Below are 20,008 nucleotides of genomic sequence, written 5' to 3'. Positions count from 1 at the left end.
TTGTACTATAGTTACGTAAAAAACAGTCTTCTAAGAAACAACCCTCACGCTGGACTCATTACCTACTCTGGAAGCCCATATCTGAGGATCGTGGTTCAAAGCCAACCAGGGCAAGAAAGGCATGAGACACTGTACCTCCAATGGAGCACCAAAAAGCAGGAAGTGGAGCTATAGCTCAAGTGGGAGAGCACAAAACTCAGACCGTGCCCAAACCCTGAGTTCAAGCCCCAGGACCAGCACACACACACAAAAAAAAGAATCATCAGGACAGGTACTGGTAGCTAATGCCTGTAATCCTAGTTAGTCAGGAGGCTGATCTGAGAATTGTGGTTCAAAACCAGCTGGGGCAGAAAAATCCAAGAGACCAAGAGACTCTTGTCTCCAATTAAGCAACAAAGTCAACACCCACCCACACCCACACATACACACATACACATACACACCCAGAGGCTCAAATTTTACAATACTAGCCTTGAGCAAAAAGCTCAGTAACAGTGACCAGGTCCTGTGACCAGTTCCTGAAAGAAAGTACAGAAGCATAGCTATTGCTCAAGGGCTAGGGGCCTAGCCTGGAGCACAAAAGCTCACAGACAGTGACCAGACTCACAGTTTAAGTACCAGGACTGGTACTTAAAATAGTGGGGTTTTTTCCGTTTTTGTTTTTGTTTTTGCCAGTCCTGGGGCCTGGAGTCGGGGCCTGAGCACTGTCCCTGGCTTCTTTTTTGCTCAAGGCTAACACTCTTGAGCCACAGCGACTCTGCCGGCTTTTTCTGTATATGTTGTGCAGTAGGAATGGAACCCTGGGCTTCCTGTATGCAAGGCAAGCTCTCTACCACTAATCCATGTTCCCAGCCCCCAAAATAGTTTTTAGAGTACATATTTTGCAGAGATATTTGCAAAATACACAGATGTGTTAGTATATAATCTTTAGAGCTGGTATTGATATAGGAGTTAGGCAGGAAGTTAGGAAATCTGTTAGCTGAAAAAGATAGCTTGAGGGGGCTGGGGATATGGCCTAGTGGCAAGAGTGCTTGCTCTTACACATGAGGCCCTGGGTTCAATTCCCCAGCACCACATATACAGAAAATGGCCAGAAGTGGCGCTGTGGCTCAAGTGGCAGAGTGCTAGCCTTGAGCAAAAAGAAGCCAGGGGCAGCGCTCAAGCCCTGAGTCCAAGCCCCAGGACTGGCCAAAAAAAAGAAAAAGAAAAAGATAGCTTGATACTGATAGGGAACACCATCCTAGACTACTGATATCAACAGAATGACTGGTGATATGCACTAGGGTCTTCCTGAGCCACAGCCCCCACAATGTGTGTAAAACAACACCCCTGATCTGACTATCCAAAGCCAAGAACACCCCTGCCCAACTTGTGAGATAATTTGATGAACAAGTTTCTAGAAGTCAGTGCCATACAACAGTTCTCCAAGACTGACCACTCTCATATCCACAGACCCCCCCCCCCAATAAAAGCATAGTCTTGGGGCCCTCCATCTTGAGACTGCCTATCCTCTCACATGAAGGGTACATTTTTGGTCTAATATGCCTTTGCTTTACATTAACTGACCTGGTCTAGCTTAAATCTCTGTATTGATTCTTGAATTCTTTCTCTGATAAGACCAAGAATTTGCTATCATCTAGACCCACTGATTCAAATCAAGAAACACTGGGGCTGGGGATATGGCCTAGTGGCAAGAGTGCTTGCCTCGTATATATGAGGCCCTGGGTTCAATTCCCCAGCACCACGTATACAGAAAATGGCCAGAAGCGGCGCTATGGCTCAAGTGGCAGAGTGCTAGCCTTGAGCAAAAAGAAGCCAGGGACAGTGCTCAGGCCCTGAGTCCAAGGCCCAGGACTGGTCAAAAAAAAAGAAACACTATCTTCTAAACTTAGCAGAGGGCTGGGAATATGGCCTAGTGGCAAGAGTGCTTGCCTTATAAATTTAGCAGATTATTTCAAACAAACCACATTCATTTGCATTGAAAAACAGTTCTGGGGATAGGCTGTGTTCAGAATGCAGGATCAGGGGAAATGGAGGTGTGGCTCAAGTGGTAGAGTGGAAAAAGTAAGGGACAGCACGCAGGCCTTAAATTTAAGGCCACTACCAGCAGAGAATAGGTTGAACCAATAGTAAATAAGTAATTGTTATTGTTTCCCACCAGCTGTATCTAATATCTTTATAGAACAATGGATTTAATAGAACATAATATGAAATATAGCACATTATGATCTAGTTTCAGATTTTTTTTCTTAGCAGAAATCTTTTATTTTTTTTTCTTTTTTATTGTCAAAGTGATGTACAGAGAAGTTACAGTTTCATACGTTAGGCATTGGGTACATTTCTTGTACTGTTTGTTACCTCCTCCCTCACAGATTTGATATATAATTAATCCCTTAATGTCTTCACTGACTTTAGTTCTAAAGTCTCCCACGAGAAAAATATACCTCAATGACTTTCAATAACTTCTATTCTCTATAAAATTTCAAGGAGAGTCAAAGATATAAATGTTCTCTGATCCTTTCATGATTCATTATTGTAGACAAATTTAAATATATACAAACTTATTCCATCATGCTTCCTAGAAAATTTTGAAATAATTATTACATGGTAGCGTCTGTGGTACAAAAAAACCTTCTAACTTGCTATACTACTACTATTAATATTATTATTATTACCAGTCCTGGGACTTGAATTCAGGGCCTAGTCACTGTCCCTGAGATTGTTTTACTCAAGGCTAGCACTCTATCAGTTGAGCCACAGCACCACTTCCAGCCTTTTCTGTTTAGGTGATACTGAAGAATCAAATCCAGGGCTTCATGCATGCTAGGCAAGCACTCTACTGCTAAGCCACATTCCCAGCCCCTATGTCTTTTTTTTGTATTTTCGTTTTTGGTATTAGGGATTGAACCCAGGACATTGCACTTGATAGGCAAGCCACTAAGCTACATCTCAGCCCCTAACTTAGTATTTATATAAACTGTAACTTGCTATTTATAAATATTGCTCTGTATTATCTACCACACAGAGTCCCCTAACTTGGGCTCTTTCTATATTGTAGGCAAGATCATTCTCTGTGTATATGTTTAGGAGGAGATCTTCTGCATTGTAGGATATTTAGTAACATTCCTAGCTTAAACCCACTAGAAATCAGCAGCAACATATACAACTACACAACTTATTACAACTAACAATGTCTTCTGGTATTATTAAATATCTTCTGGAGGGCAAAACTAGATCCAGTTTAGAGGCACCGTGCTACTATTTTCTGTTGTACTGATGTGGCCACACAACCCAGTGATTTCCCTTTCCAAACACTGAGTTGAATACAGTATTCATATTCAGTGTGCTACAAATATGATATGACCTGAGTACAATGATGTCCTTGGGGAACTTGGTTTTCCCTTTTCACAGAGCTTGCAGAACTATTTTTACATACTATGATAGTTCCTTTGGGAATTACTCAGAGATACTTGGCTTTTGGCTCTACAGTATTGTAAAACTATCAGCCTGGCACTGGTGGCTCACACCTGTAATCCTAGCTACTGGGACACTGACACGTAAAGATCGCTGTTCGAAGTCAGTCGGGGCAGGAAAGTTTGTGAGTCTCTCATCTCCAATTAACCATTAAAAAAAAAAACCCAGAAGTAGCAAGGAGCTGGAGGCTCATGCCTCTAATCCTAGCTACTCAGGAGGCTGAGATCTGAGAATCGTGGTTCAAAGCCAGCCTGTGCAGGAAAATCTGTGAGATTTTTTTTTGCTAGTCCTGGGGCTTGAACTCAGGCCCTGAGCACTGTCCCTGGCTTCTTTTTTGCTCAAGGCAAGAACTCTACCACTTGAGCCACAGCGCCACTTCTGGCTTTTTCTGTTTATGTGGTACTGAGAGATCAAACCCAGGGCATCATGCTCTACCAATAAGCTACATTCCCAGCCCTGCAATGTCCATTTAATAATTTGGTGATGGGATCTATCTTCTAATATCCAGTTCATATTTGGCAGTTCAGGTCACATTGTCTCTTGGTATTCCATGGTCAGAAATTCAGTCTTTATGGGCCCTCAGCATTGGGGAGGGTTTCAATGAAAACAATGGAGTTGGAGGTCAACTGTGGGAATACCATTTTGACCCTTGTGAGATTTCACTTGCTGCTGGGAAAGTGAACTTTGGTCGCAATCACACTGCCATCATGGACATCTGGAATGACTTTAAGATTTGGACAAATATGTTGGTCCAAGAAGCTAAAGATGCCTATCAAGAGGTTACCTAACTTTGCTTGAAAGATAATTCCATTCTGTTTATACATTCTTTTTCTTTTATCAGTCACAGACCTCTTTTTCCTTTTCAAAGTAAATGTTTTCCCCTGTTCTTCCTTCTTCAGAACAAGAGCCTCCAGAACCTGCCTTCTGAACTGCAATTCCTATGAACCCAAATAAATTCCCTTTATTTTTGTAGTTTGAGTATTGAATTGATCAGCTCCTAGGTCTAGGAACAAATCAGGTGCTGCCTTTCAAAGGAGAATAATTGTTCAGCAAGGAAAGCATGGGCTTGCTTCAACTCAAGGGTGAGGGCTGTACGGCTTCTGTTAAGCTTTGCAGAATGATTCTGCCATAGCCTCTTCCAAAACAAGTATGCTGAGTCATAAAGCCCAAGTAACAGGACAGCATGCACTGAAGTCCACATTTACTGCCTAGCTATTGGTCTAGATTCCACTCAAAACTGGCAGCTTTACAGGTTACTTCGTAAATAGGTCAGAACTGTCTGCCCAAATATGGCATATATTGTCTCCTAAACCCAAAGAGGCCCACTGAAGATGGGTGGATGGGTGTTTTTGTAGTAGATAATACAAGAAAAGCAATTTCACTTTTTTTTTTTATTAAGTCAGGGCCTGGGCATGGTCACTAAGCTTCTTTTTGCTCAAGGCTAGCACTCTACCACTTGAGCCACAGTGCCACTTCTGGTTTTTTTCTGAGTAGTTTGTTGGAGATAAGGGTATCCTGGACTTTTCTGCCTAGGCTAGGTTTGAAGCACGATCCTCAGGTCTCAGCCTCCTTAGTAGCTAGGATTACAAGGATGAGCCACCAGTGCCTGGCTTCTCTGAGCTTTTATTTGCCCCAAACTAGTGCTCTCCAATTTGAACATTAGCTTCACTTCGAATTTTTTGTTTTTGTTTGTTTTGTTTTGTTTTTGTTTGTTTTTGGAGGGGTTGGTGGTTAATTGGAGATAAAAGGCTCATGGACTTTCCTGCCCCATCTGGCTTTGAACTGTGATCCTCAAATATCAGCTTCCTGAGTAGCCAGGATTACATGCATGAGCCACCAGTGCCCAGCTCTTTACAGGAGATATGCTGACATTCTCTAGACCAGGGACCCCTAGAAACTTGTTCCATATAAGAAGTACGTGAACTTTGAGGAGTATATCTCCAATGCTTTGGCCATAATGCATCGTTGATGCTTATTTTTTCCTGCTCATCACTAGAATGCCATCAATGTAATTGATGTTTAAAAGACAGCTAATTTCCTTCTGGACTAGGCATGATTTTTTTTTTAAAAAGTCACCTGAGCCCCACCGACTCCTAGCTACTCAGGAGGCTGAAATTTGAGGATGACAGTCCAAGCCAGCACAGGCAGAAAAGTCTATGAGACTCATGTCCAATTAATAACCACCAGACAACTGGAAGTTCAGCTGTGGATCAAAGTGGTACAGCACAAGCCTTGAGCACAAAAGCTCAGAGACAACACCCAGGCCCTGAGTTCAAGCCCCACAACCAACCAACCAAAAAAAAAAAAAAATCAACAGAATTGAAGAGAGCCATGAGATAAAACAGAGAAAGGGCAATTGGACCCAGGGCTTCTGTCATGCTCAACAGGTACTCCCTCAAAATGGCAGAACTGTCCCTAGAATTTTTATCTTTACTGATAACATTTGCTAAGGCACTAGAGGACTTAGGCAGTGTTCATTTGTTTTTTTTTTGTTTTTTTTTTTTGGCCAGTCCTGGGCCTTGGACTCAGGGCCTGAGCACTGTCCCTGGCTTCTTCCCGCTCAAGGCTAGCACTCTGCCACTTGAGCCACAGCGCCGCTTCTGGCCGTTTTCTGCATATGTGGTGCTGGGGAATCGAACCTAGGGCCTCGTGTATCCGAGGCAGGCACTCTTGCCACTAGGCTATATCCCCAGCCCAGGCAGTGTTCATTTGTTTCAGTAAAGATTGAACCACAGTTGAGATTGGCCCTACCACCTGTGACATTTCCCATTGGATAAACAGACAAGTTAAAAAAGGATGCATGGTGAGGTCATTTCACTTTCTTCCCTCCCTCCCCCCCCCCCCCTCTCTCTCATCTTGGGGCTTGAACTCTGGGCCTAAGTGCTGTCCCTGAGCTCTTCAGCTCAATGCTAATGCTATACCATTTGAGGCATAGCGCCATGTCCAATTTTCTGGAGGCTAATTGAAGATAAGGGTCTCAGGGACTTTCCTGCCTGGGCTGGCTTTGAACTGTGATCCTCAAATCTAAGCCTCCCGAGTAACTAGTATTGCAGGCATGAGCCACCAGCACCCAGCTACCTTTTTTTTTTTTTTTTGCCAGTCCTAGGGCTCAAACTCAGGGCCTGGGCACTGTCCCTGGGCCTCCCTGTGCTCAATGCTAGCACTCTACCACTTGAGCCACAGTGCCACTTCTGGCTTTTTCTGTTTATGTGGTACTGAGGAATCCAACCCAGGGCTTCATGCATGCTAGGCAAGTACGCTACCACTAAGCCACATTCTCAGCCCAACTCTCAGAAGGTTATAGGAATGATTTTTCTTGGTCATTGTCTTCTAATAAATGGTTAGAGGCCTTAGTCTGAGGAAGACTTGGAAAATGATTTGCAGAGCCTATCTGTGATAGAATTGCAGTTAAGACACTTTCTTTGAGATCTAGTCTCCCTCTTAATGGAGGGGCTGCCTATCTGTGAACTCACTTAGTAGGTCTGGTAAGTCAGCCAAGTTTCTGCTTACTGAGTCTAGAATTTTTTTGCTTCTATATTGTATCTATTTCATTATTGGAGACATCAACAATAATACCCCAGTGCAATCTATGAAACTGTAAACACTCTGATTACCATCCTTTCCCCCATGCTTTATTATGTTAATTCACCCACTTTAGAGCTGATAGTTAAGTGCTATTACCTGGAGAGTCCCTTTTAGAATGCTATGGTTCCAATGGAAACCCTGGAGCCTAGTTCCAGTTAAGCAACTCACACCTTCATCTCAGGCCCACAAATGATATTCACAGAGCTTTTAAGTAATATTGATGTATGCCAGGTGCATATGGCTTATACCTATAACCCTAGCTATTTCAGAGGCAGAGACTGGAGGATGATGCGAGGCAGTCCCAGCCCCCCCCCCCCCCAAAGCTACCAAGACCCTATCTCAGTGATCAAGTTAGTGCACATCAGTGATCTTACCTACATGGGAGGTTGAAGTAGGAGGATTATGGTACCAAGCCAGCTTAACCAAGAGCAAAAGACTCTATCTGAACAACACTAAAGCCAGGAGTGAAAATAGAGCACTTGCCTAACAAGCACAAGGCCCTGAGTCCAAACCTTAGTATCAAAATAATGATGATGATGATGATGATGATGTTACTACTCTCACCAATGTGTTTTTTTTTTAACTTGGTTGGTTGCACTTTTTAAAATTTAATTTTCTTATTGTTATTATAAAGATGATGTACAGAGGGGATGCAGTTACATAAGTGAAGACTACACACACACACACACACACACACACACACACATAGTTTGTTTCTTTTTTGTAGTCAAGGCCTGGGCACTGCCCATGTGCCTTTTCCCTCAAGGCTAGCACTCTACTGATTTGAGCCGCAGTGCCATTTCCAGTTTTCTGGTGGTTAGTTGGAGATAAGAATCTCAGGTACTTTTCTGCCCAGGCTGGCTTCCAACTGCCATCCTCAGATCTCAGCCTCCTGGGTAGCTAGAATTACAGACATGAGCCAACAGCACCTGGCTTAAGAGTATATTTATTTTTTTGACAATGTCACCTCTTCCCTAGCTGTTTCCTAGTTTTTCTCTCCCATCCCTACCCCCAAGTTATATAGTTCATTTCCAACATAGTGTCTAGGAAGTACCAATGCTGCATTTGTTCACTCTTTGTCCCTCCATTTCTGTTCCTCCCCTTACCCTTCCAAAGATAGATGAACAAACAAGACAAAAAGAAAACAGAAACAGAAACAAAGACTGAAACCTCTTTTTTTCCATGTCCTGGAGTTCATTTCAATAAGTTGGTTGTATTTTCATAGATTGAACCCAGGACTTTATGCATTCTAGGCAAGTACTCAATAATTACTCTATATTCCCAATCTTTTACCAATGTATTTTTCTTAGTGAAGGTGGTACCCTCCAGTAGGTAGCCAAATCAATTTTCCTATGACTGTACTAGGTTTAAAGTTGAAAATACTAAAACCAGACTGGGAGTGTGGCTTAGCGGTAGAGTGCTCGCCTAGTATGCATGAAGCCCTGGGTTTGATTCCTCAGCACCACATAAACAGAAAAGGCCAGAAGTGGTGCTGTGGCCCAAGTGGTAGATTGCTAGCTGTGAGCAAAAAGAAGCTCAGGGACAGTGCCCAGGCCCTGAGTTCAAGTCTCAGGATTGGCAACAAAAGGAAAAGAAAAGAAAATACCAAAACCTCGGAAACTCAAGTTCTGGGCAAAGCAAGGCAATAGGTCACCTCATTACACAGTCCTACGTACAGTTGAAAGAAGGAGGACATAACAGATAGTTCATAATAAATTCACTTCAACTTCCCCTTTCCCTTGGGCATTTATGCACCTGAGCTATGTGGAGAGCTAATAATTCTTATGAGAGTACAGACAATGAGGTATTGGCAGGTGGTGAAGCACATCAGTATTGTGAGGCAAGCACTTGGTGTAACTCACTTAAGGGATTTTATGCAGTGAAAGACATTTACATGAGGGGGTTTGGGGGATAAAAATTTTTTTCAGCCTCATGTATTTATGCTAAATATTTCTACCTAATATGATAGGGTGCTATCCTTTCCCCAGGAGTACTCTTAACTTGCCCTGAGAGTCTTGACAAGGCTATTCCTTTAATTGATAGTACACCTCTGTAATATCTATAATCAGTCCCTGAGCGTGATCTCCAGGTGTATCTTCTGTGTAGCTCCAGGAGACTAAAGACTACTTTAATACTGGCATCGGTGCCCTTTGCTTTTGGACTGTGATTTGAGCTGTGAATTCAAGGCTTTCAGTTTGTCCTCTTTTCGGTGTAAACTAATGTTTTCAGAAACACTTAGGCCTAGCCATACCCTTTGCAGTCATCATTGTTATTAGCAAAGGGACTAACTGCTTTTGCCATATGATTTCCCAAAGCTTTGCCCTCCAATTGCATCCCATTTCAAATCACCATGGGTATTAATTTGAGAAAACATCATTCAGCACATGCCATATTATAAGTGTCCCACATCCCCCTAGCAAGCAGTTGTTGCAAATTGTGTTCTTTAGGGAACAAGAAACTGGATCTGAGGGTGAAAAGGGATTACTGGAGAGTGGAACCTAATGCAGAAAACAAGTAGAATTGGACAGACACAGTATAAGCAGGCAAGGCAAACTCAAATCCAAAGTATGTACTGATTCCATACAGGACAACCCACTGTCTCCTCCAAGGTAGAAAGGGGTCAATGCCATTACCTTGGCACAAAGTAGCCTGACTAGTAATAGAGTACCAGTCACTGATACTATATCAAGGACGTGTAAGGACCTGAGGCTGGGGAAATGCTAACAGCATTGGTATCTGCTATGGACTTCTTTAGCACTAGAAGTTACAATAGCTAAATAAGCCATGGAAAAGTGTTGCTGGTTCTATATAGGGTCTCCATATCTACCTAAATTCACTGGTTCTCAGGCACCACAATTCCCTAGAGGTCTTGTTAAAACACAGACTGCTTAACTGGCTCCCAGGGCTTCTGATTCAGTAGGCCTGGGGTGGGACTTGATAATTGGCATTTCTAATAGGCTCCCTGTTGGCTTGGAGACCATTCTACATACTACTCTAAATATTAAAAGTGGTTCCTAAACAAAGACACTTTAACAGCTCAGATCAGAACCACCTAGATTTGTGGTTTCATGGGATGAGACTTACATTTGAAAGGATAGATAAAACAAACAAACATATAATGTCATAAAGATAAAGTGGAAGAAGAGAATGGAAGAGTAATAGAGCAAGTGCGATTTTAGATAGGATGGCCAAATTAGGTAGCTCTAAGAAGACAGCATTGAACAGAGATCTTAATGAATGGAAGGCACAGTTACTGATTATAAGAATTCAAAATAATATTTTAATATATAAGAAAAATCTTTATAAGAGAATAGACATGAGATAGAAATGTGTTCTGGAACTATTCAAACCAAGAATTCAGTTCTTTGTGTTCTACCTTCCCTAGGGCAGTAAGCTTCAATTCATTTTCTACACTTAAACTGGGTCATATGAAACATGCCCTTCTGCGAACTGCGTTTTCCCTTACTGATGAATCATAAATATTTTTTCATGTTACTATATTTAAGATCAATCTCCTTGTTTATAGAGCTATATATTATCTCATTGTATAAAGGGATTTCTTTTCTTTTCTTTTTTTGACAGGTCTTGAACTCAGGGCCTGAGCACTGTCCCTGAGCTTCGTTTTGCTCAAGGCTAGCACTCTACCACTTGAGCCACAGCACCATTTCTGGCTTTTTCTGTTTATGTGATACTGAGGAATTGAACCCAGGGCTTCATGCATGCTAGGCAAGTACTCTATCACTAAGCCACACTCCCAGCCCTCAGGTTGTTTTTTGCAGGTTTTGGGGCCTGAACTCAGGGCTTGACACTGTCCCTGAGCCTCTTTTTTTCCCAGACCCCCTGAACCTCTTTTTGTTGAAGGCTAGGGCTCTACCACTTGAGCCACAGCACTACTTCCAGCTTTTTCTTTCTTTTTAAAAATTAATTTCTTACTTTTTTGTCAAAGTGATGTACAGAGGGGTTACAGTTTCATACTTCCAGCTTTTTCTAAGTAGTTTACTGGAGATAAGAGTCTCATGGACTTTCCTGCCCAGGCTGATTTTGAACCAGGATCCTGAGATCTCAGCCTCCTGAGTAGCTAGGATTACAGGCGTGAGCCACCAATGCCAGGCTGTCCTCTCACCTCTTGCAGTCAAATCTACTAATATTCCTTCCAATAAACCCCAGGCTTTCATTGTTTCTGCATAAGCCAGTGGCCTTGTACAGAAAACACCCTTGCCTAAGGATTTTCTTTCCACAAGTATATGCATAGCCAGTGGACAAGTCAGGCCACAAGTGCCAGTGAGATAAGGACCAAAGGAACAACCCTCAATCCAAGACTGATATGTATTGTTAGACTTTTGTTACTGTGGTAAAATACTTGCCAGATCAACTTCAAGGAGGTATTGGTATTTTGGTTCATTGTTTGAGAGGTTTCAGTCCATGGTTGGTTGGCCGGCCAAGGGCTACCACTGGGCCATCATGTGGAAAAGCATTATAGCAGGCAAGGTGGAAAAAATCAAAGCGAATACGTTAGGGTGGCCAGCAAGCAGAGAGAAAAAAAAAAAAGAGAAAAAAAGGCCTAAGATGCAGCCTCCAGTGATTCATTTACTTCAACTGGGCCTCACCGCCGAAAGTTTCCAAAAACTCCCAAAATAGTGCCACCAACTGGGGACCAACTATTCAAATTTTAAGCGTTTGGAGGCACTTCACATTCAAAGCATAACAATATGAATGGAAGGAAAATGTATTATGGAAGGAAAACGTATTATTTCAGCTTTCTTAGTCCTCAGCTGGAAAACTCGGAGGCCATATTCTACTTACTCCTTCTATGATCCCAGTAGAATTGAATCCCACTTGCCCACAGCCCTAACCAGTTCACTAATAGACTTTGCATTGTTTTCCTCTGCTTCCTCTTCTCATTTCCTTTCATTATTACAACCTGGAATCACCTCCCAGATTAAGCATGTACACTCTAATACTCATCTCTGGGTCTGTTTTATTCAAAGTAAGACAGTTGGTACCAGAAGTAGTCCTTTAAAGTAAAATCCTCAATATAGAATTTGGAAATTGGATCACTTGAAGAAGGGCTGAAAAACAAGAACCTCAAGCTGGTTGCTGGTGGCTCACGCCTGTAAAACTACTCAGGAAGCTGAGATCTGAGAATTGCAGTTCGAAGCCAGACTGAGCAGAAAATTCCCTGTGAAACTCTTATCTCCAATTAACCACTCAAGAAATGGAAGTGGTGCTGTGGCTCAAGTGGTACAGCACTCTCCTTGAGCACAGAGAGGCTCAAAGACTAGAGGCCAGGCTCAGAGTTCAAGCCCCACAGTTGACAACAACAAAACACAAGGACCTCATTACCAATATAAGTAGAGTGGGGATATACCTGGCATGCTGTTGCATTACAATTGCTGAGTTTGGGATAGGGTACAACCTATATAACCTAGTACAACATTCCCCAGATTTTGTATAAAGCCAACCAAAGAAAGATTATAAAGTGTGACTCTTGAAAAGCCTACACTCAACCCTTGAGTGTGTATATAATGAAGTATTCTCTCAATTCCTTACTTTGTCTCATCTCTGACTTCTCATTCTGACAGTGACAAGAACCTGGAAACAGGGTGAGGTATGGTGACTCATACTGTAATCAAATCTACTCAGGAGGTGGTGAGCAGGAGGATCATAGTTTGAGGGTAATACTAAAGTGAATGAGACCACATGTCATCCAACTAGCTGAACACGGTGGTAGATTCCTGGGATCTCAGTTACACAGGAGGATGATCACTATTCCAGGCTGACCTCAGGCAGAAATATAAGATATTATCCAAAGCATAACTAAAGTGAAAAATGAGGGATAGGGGTGTGGCTCAAGTGGTAGAGGACCTGCCTAGCAAAAAATGAGACCTTGAGTTCAAATGAGACCCTGAATTCAAACCCCAGTACCTTCCCAACCAAATAAGAACCTGGAAACAAGCCAAGCACTGGTGGCTTATGCCTGTAATCCTAGCTACTCAGGAGGCTGAGATCTAAGAATCTAGGTTCAAAGCCAGTCCAGTCAGGAAAGTACCCATGAGACTCTTTTTTTTTTTTTTTTTTTTTTTTGCCAGTCATGGGGCTTGGACTCAGGACCTGAACACTGTCTCTGGCTTTTTTTTTTTTTTTTTTTTGCTCAAGGCTAGCACTCTGCCACTTGAGCCACAGCGCCACTTCTGGCCATTTTCTGTATATATGTTGCTGGGGAATTGAACCCAGGGCTTCATGTATAGGCGGCAAGTACTCTTGCCACTAGGCCATATTTCCAGCCCCTCATGAGACTCTTATCCCTAACTAGCCACCAGAATAACCCAAGTGGAGCTGTGGCTCAAAATGGTAGAGCACTAGCCTGGGGAAGAAAAGCACAGCCTTTTCTGTTTGTGTGTGCCTGGTATTTTGCTTGACCTGGGGGAATAGGGCAGAAATCAACCCTTCCAGAGACAGTTCCCAGGCTCTGAGTTCAAGCCCTAGGACCAGCACACGTGCATACAGAAACAACTATCCATGCCTATGCCAAAATATTGGAGTAATTTGAATTTTCCCTTCTTTATACTCAGCTTTCCACAAAGTCTCAGGGTATGTGCAAAGTGCAGACAGTTCTTTATTAGGATATTAAATAAATGGCCTCTAGTCTAATTAGCAATAGAGTCCTTGAAACCTCATAAGCGTAGATTACTATGTGCATGTCTATTTGCATGTTAGTCTTCTGAACTACTACCAGCTATTATTAATTGCCAGTAAGGCGCTCTATGCCTTTTCTGACCTGTATCTCTAAACATGTCTAAATGCTTTCTTGCTTGCTTGCTTGCTTTTTCTGGTTTTGGGTTTAAAAACGAAGAGCCTGGGTTCTGTCCCTGAGCCTCTCTGTGCTCAATTCTAGTAGTAACTTTTGCCACAGTGCCACTTCTGGCTTTTTCCTGTTTATGTGGTACTGAGGAATTGAACCCAGGGCTTCAAAGCATGCAAGGCAAGCCCTCTACCAATAAGCCACATTCCCAGCCCCTCCAAATTTTATTTTTTATTTTTTTGGCCAGTCCTGGGCCGTGAACTCAGGGCCTGAGCACTGTCCCTGGCTTCTTTTTGCTCAAGGCTAGCACTCTGCCACTTGAGCCACAGCGCCACTTCTGGCCATTTTCTGTATATGTGGTGCTGAGGAATCGAACCCAGGGCCTCATGTATACGAGGCAAGCACTCTTGCCACTAGGCCATATTCCCAGCCCCCTTCCTCCTCCGCCAAATTCTTTGTTTTGTTTTTTTTTTGCCAGTCCTGGGGCTTGGACTCTGTGCCTGAGCACTGTCCCTGGCTTCCTTTTGCTCAAGGCTAGCACTCTGCCACTTGAGCCACAGCGCCACTTCTGGCCATTTTCTGTATATGTGGTGCTGGGGAATCAAACCCAGGGCCTCATGTATATGAGGCAGGCACTCTTGCCACTAGGCCATATCCCCAGCCCCCCTCCTCCAAATTCTTAAGAATCACATTATCAGGTTTAGTTATAGCAACAACTCTCTCTGTCTCTCTCTCTTTCTCTGCCTCTCTGCCTCTGTCTCTCTGTCTCTCTCTCTCTCTGTCAGTCTGTCTCTTTCTTTTCTGGTCCTGGAGCTTGACCTCGAGTTATTGTGCTAGCATCAAAGCTAGCACCCTACTACTTGAGCCACAGATTCACTTCTGGCTCTTTTGGTGGTTTAGTGGAGATAAGAGACTCAGACTTTTCTGCCCAGGATGGCTTCAAACCACAATCTTCAGATCTCAGCCTTCTGAGTAGTGAAAATTATAGCCTGGCTTAACAAGCCCATTTCTATGGTACCATTTTTTTGTGTGTTAGACAATCAAACTTTCCATTGCTGTGACAAATACTTTTAAAGGAGGAGATACTTATTTTAGCTCATATTTTTAGATGTTTCAGTCCATCCTAGCAGGGAGGGCAAGGAAGGGCATAGCAGTTCTTATGGCATCCAGAAAGCAGAGACAATGCCTCTGCTGTTGACTTTCTCCCCAGCTACCTTTTAACAGAACAAAAAACAGTGTTTCCATTTCCTGGAGTTCACTTCAGTAGATAGCCTTTTAAATGTTGGAGAAGTTACATTTTTGTGTTCCTCCCTTAAAGGTATCTTCCCTTTGCCCCTTTTTTATTCTATCTGGGCCTCCAGTTTGTGGGCTAGTGTTCCCACATTCAAGGTGGGGCTTCCCCCTCCTTAGTTAATCCTCTCTGAAAACATCATCACAGACACACCCAGAGGCCTCCCTGGCAATTCCCAGAGTGACAGTCAAGATTAACGATCATACTTAGGAAAGGAAATACCATTTCTACCATCAGAGAAAAGAGACTTCACGGGGCTGGGGATATGGCCTAGTGGCAAGAGAGCTTGCCTCGTATACATGAGGCCCTGGGTTCAATTACCCAGTACCACATATACAGAAAACTGCCAGAAGTGGCGCTATGGCTCAAGTGGCAGAGTGCTAGCCTTGAGCAAAAAGGAAGCCAGGGGCAGTGCTCAGGCCCTGAGTCTAAGGCCCAGGACTGGCCAAAAAAAAAAAACAAAAATAACAAAAAAAGAAAAGAGACTTCACCAGTTGTTGGATTTGGTTACACTGTTTCTGCAGGAGTTGGGAGAATAAACTGGTAATGGATCAGTAGGTACCAGACCAGATAAGGCTAGATATAAGAGTATTCATAGATAATGGAATGCTCCCTCACCACTTAGGGTTTACCATCTCCCTCACCACTTAGGGTTTACCATCCTGCCCTGGTATCATACTGGAAAAGCTCCATGAAACTTGGAAGCAATCATGCCTATAGAGTAAGTAAAGTGAACTTCTTGGAACTACCTCAACAGAGAAAAATGTCAAAAAGCTCTGAAATGTTAGCAAATTAGAATGGCTTACTTTTGTGAAAGCAGAGTGCACAGAGGTTGAGAATGTCCTCTACAAATGTTCAGAGGACATTCCTTTGTTTAGGTAATAAGGAATGTGTTAGAGGTAATGGTAAAGATTCCCATGGTGGCTGTCACTATGACATAGGATTCATAATAGAGGATACATCTATGTAATTAGATTTCTTGGTGTTAATGTGGGTGACTGGATTCTAAAATAGCAGATGACAGGTAGCAGCAGTTAGCTGTCAGAGTCAAGGGAAAGGTAAGAATTATAATGGGCAGAAAGTCTCAACTGGCAAAGATGGAACTTTGACCTGTAGAAGTCTTTAGAGACAGCTAACAAACTATGACAAGATAGGACAAGATGGAAAATAGATGTTGCATTAATTTACCAGGCTGCCATAACAAAACACAACAGAGAAATAGCTTAAATAATAGATACTTATTCTCTCAGTTCTAGGACTAGAAGTCCCAGGTCAAGATATCAGTAAGAACAGTTTCTTCTAGTGCCTGTCCCTTCGCCTCCTCTTTCCTGTGTTTTCCCATATTTAATGCCTCTTTATTTATGTGTTGTCTGTGCCCTTGTCTCCTCTTTTTACGCCAATCATGCTGGATTAGGACCAAATTACTTGACCTCATTTTACCTTTTCTCCTAACGATTCCATGTCTAAATATGGTCACATTCTGAACTATTGGAAATTAGATATGTGAATTAGAAGGAGCAGAGGCACAACTTAGCTCTTAACAGAAGAAAACATATTGCTTATAAAACTAGAAAACTCTGGGCTGGAGACTGTAGTTCAATGGGACACTGAATGCTTGCCATGTGAAGGGTCTTGGATTTAATCTCAGGCACTCCACAAAACTAACAAAAAATGATGACAAGAATTGATGAGCCGGAAACTAATGTCAGTTGCTATAGTGGGGAAAAAAACATGCTCTTTCTGTCTCTCTGGCCTCAGAGCTAAGCAAATTGTGAGTTTCAGAGCTGATTGGGTACAGAGAAAACCAGGCCCCCTCAAGAAAAGACCCTGAAATGTCCCAGCAAATATATTGAAGTGCCAGACTTTGAAGTCAGGCCCCATTTTACCACGTGAACCCCATTTTACCACGCAAACCCCACTTTACCACGCGAACCTGAGATAAGCAGGCCCTGTGAGCAGACCCAGGACAAGCCCATTAGGGCCCAGTCAGTCTAGAACTCTAACCACTGGGAATGCTTAACTCTGACCACCCCTAGAATCGAACCCTGAGCCAATCAGATTGGTACCTGTGTCTTAATCTTGCTTGCTTGAACACCTGATTGTTGTAACTTTGTTTTTTGACTTTATAAGCCCTGTGTAATCGTAGCTCAAGGCACCCTCCTAACCTCCGCTGTGTCGGTGGGTAGGACGAGGCCCGAGTTGCAGCTCGCTTAAATAAAGCCTTGCCTTGCTTTTGCATTTCGGAATGTCTGAGTCTCGGTGGTCTTCTTGGTGGTGGTTTCGTGACTTGGCACAACAATATAAAGTTATTATATCAGCAATTCTTCCTCAAGAGAACCAAGACTTTTTATCAGTGTAACTAGATATTGGGGGAAAGATGAGTAGCCATATTTTGAGAGGTTGATATCAGGAAAGCCAAAGCACTATCATAGGACTTTATTAAAGTGAGATGTATTGAGTAAGAATTGGAGTGTTGGCTCCTGTGTGATTGTGACTCCATCAAATCCACAGACCTATTCTGTAATCATTTCTCTGGTGTGAGTGTACAATGCCCATACTCAGTAGTTAAACAACCCTCAAATTGTTCCTTCACCAAAGGAGAAGTCATTATGATAGAAGTGGCTAAGTGAAATCTTCTGAAATTCTCCCAATGTAGCTGAAATAAGAAGCAATCCTGACTGAGATACCAAAGTAACTGGCGAATTCATTACAGCCCGAGTACTGAGACAGGTGTATCTCATCATTGTCTAAAAGTCCTCAGTAGGACTGAGTCCCAGCTGAGCACAATGACCAGTTGTACACTAAGGCATGTGGCACTGGCTTCCTGTTGCCTTGTCTCGTTTTTCTATTTCCCTACTGGTACTTCCTACAATTTACCTCCTAGGTAGACTATTTTCTATGTTTTCTCTAGTCTTTGCTCATACTAAAAATAAACACAGTTTTTGTTGTTATCATTGTTACTGGTTGTTACCACAAGAAGGATCATACTATGCACAGCATTCTTCCATGTTTTTTCCCCTTTTGTAATACTTAATGGAATTTCTTGAAGATTTATAAAGTATATGCCTAAAATATTTTCACAGGTCTATCATATTACATAGTACGGGTATGTCATTCTCTTGTTGCAAAATGTTCAGGTGGTTTTCGCTTTGCCTCCACAAACAATTTTACAAAAAGCATTCTTGAACACATGAGCTTGTGAACAAGTACTTCTATTTGAATCAGATTAGACTACAATATGAAGAATTATTAATTCGAATGATGTATATTTTCTTTTCATGCTGATCATGGGCTTGAACTTGGGGCCTGGGCACTGTCCCTCAGCTTTTTTTGCTCAAGATTAGCACTCTAGCCAGGGGCTGGTGGCTCCTGCCTGTAATCCTAACTACTCAGGAGGTTGAGATCAGGATGGCAGTTCAAAACCAGCCTGGGCAGGAAAGTCTGCGAGACTTTTTATCTGCAATTAACCACCAGGAAACGGGAAGTGGTGGTGTCTCAAATGGTGGAGTGCTAGCCTTGAGCTGAGGTGCTCAAGGAGAGGGTTCAGGCCCAGAGTTCAAGCCCCACTGCTGGGAGGGGGGAAAAAACAAACCAAAAACGATTATTATTCTACTACGTGACCCACAGCTCCATGTCTGGATTCTTTGGTACTTCATTCGAAATAAGACTCTCATGGACTTTCCTGCCCAGGCTAACTTTGAACCATAATTTTTAGATACCAGCCTCCTGAGTAGGTAAGACCATAGGCATGATCGAGTGGTGCCTGGACATATCCTATCTGTTTTGTGTTATTTTTTAATGTTGGTCGTGGGGTTGAACTCAGGGCCTGGGCATGGTTCCTGAGTTTTTTACTCAAATGCAAGCGAGAGACTCCATGTTCAACAACACAAAACAGAGCAGCTTGGACGTGGCGGAAGTTTAGGACAGGCTGGAGCGGAGCTGGCATGGAGTGGCAGATCTGAGGGTCACTAAGAGCTGACTGACAGGGAGGGGGACAGCGAAGCCAGTGGCCCCCGGCTGAGCTAGCAGAACACCAGGGAGGAACTAAGGTTTTCCGGGCTTTAAAGCAGCAGCAGGCCCGCATCTTCCGGCATCGCCTACCCTGAAGCCGGCTCCTCCTCCTTTGTTGCTGCCTCCTCCTCCCCCTCCCCCTCCGGCTCGAGATGGTGAGGCCCCGCCCCGCCTGCCGCCGCCGCCGCCCCCGCCGCCGCCCTGGCCTCCGGGTTTGTCCTCCTTTCTGCCGACGTCCCACCGAGCGATCAAGTGGTGCAAGTGACACTGAGCCCTCAGCCTGCCGCGCAGCGAGAAGGGTGACGTTCACACGATCCGTGTAACAAAGAGTTGCTAAAAGCCACTTAGAGCCATTATGCTCCATGTGCCGTTATGGCGTCTCCATGACTGAAGGCCCTTTACTGCTGTTTGTCCAGACTTCCCCTGGAGTGCCTCAGTCGACGGGCACTTATCTGAGTGAAGAGGGGTGCGATAATTCTCTGTGATCTCCTTTCGATCTAAAGGTTTGGAAAGATCTGGGCACTCTAGATTAAACGTTTACTCTTCTACGATTAATATGCCCGTCATACGGCGGAGCTTATCTTTATTCCTGTATTGTTTGGAACGCCTAGTCACAGAACAAAAGTGAGAAGCCGCGTGCACACCATCAATTAGAAATATATGAGCCATAAATGTGAATTACTTCCCCATTCCTACCACTAGCGCCTGGGTTTAAAACTCAGTCCTCTCTCTCCCGGCTGGGTTAGAGAGCAGCAGTCCTGAATCTCTCCTGGGTGGCAATCCTTACAGGCAAGAGAACACCCTCCCCTTGCCACATTATAATCTTAAGTATTCTACTAGCTAAG

The sequence above is a fragment of the Perognathus longimembris genome, chromosome 28, assembly GCF_023159225.1.
Source record: "Perognathus longimembris pacificus isolate PPM17 chromosome 28, ASM2315922v1, whole genome shotgun sequence".
In the NCBI taxonomy this organism is placed as follows: domain Eukaryota; kingdom Metazoa; phylum Chordata; class Mammalia; order Rodentia; family Heteromyidae; genus Perognathus; species Perognathus longimembris.
This window is presented reverse-complemented; position numbering follows the sequence as displayed.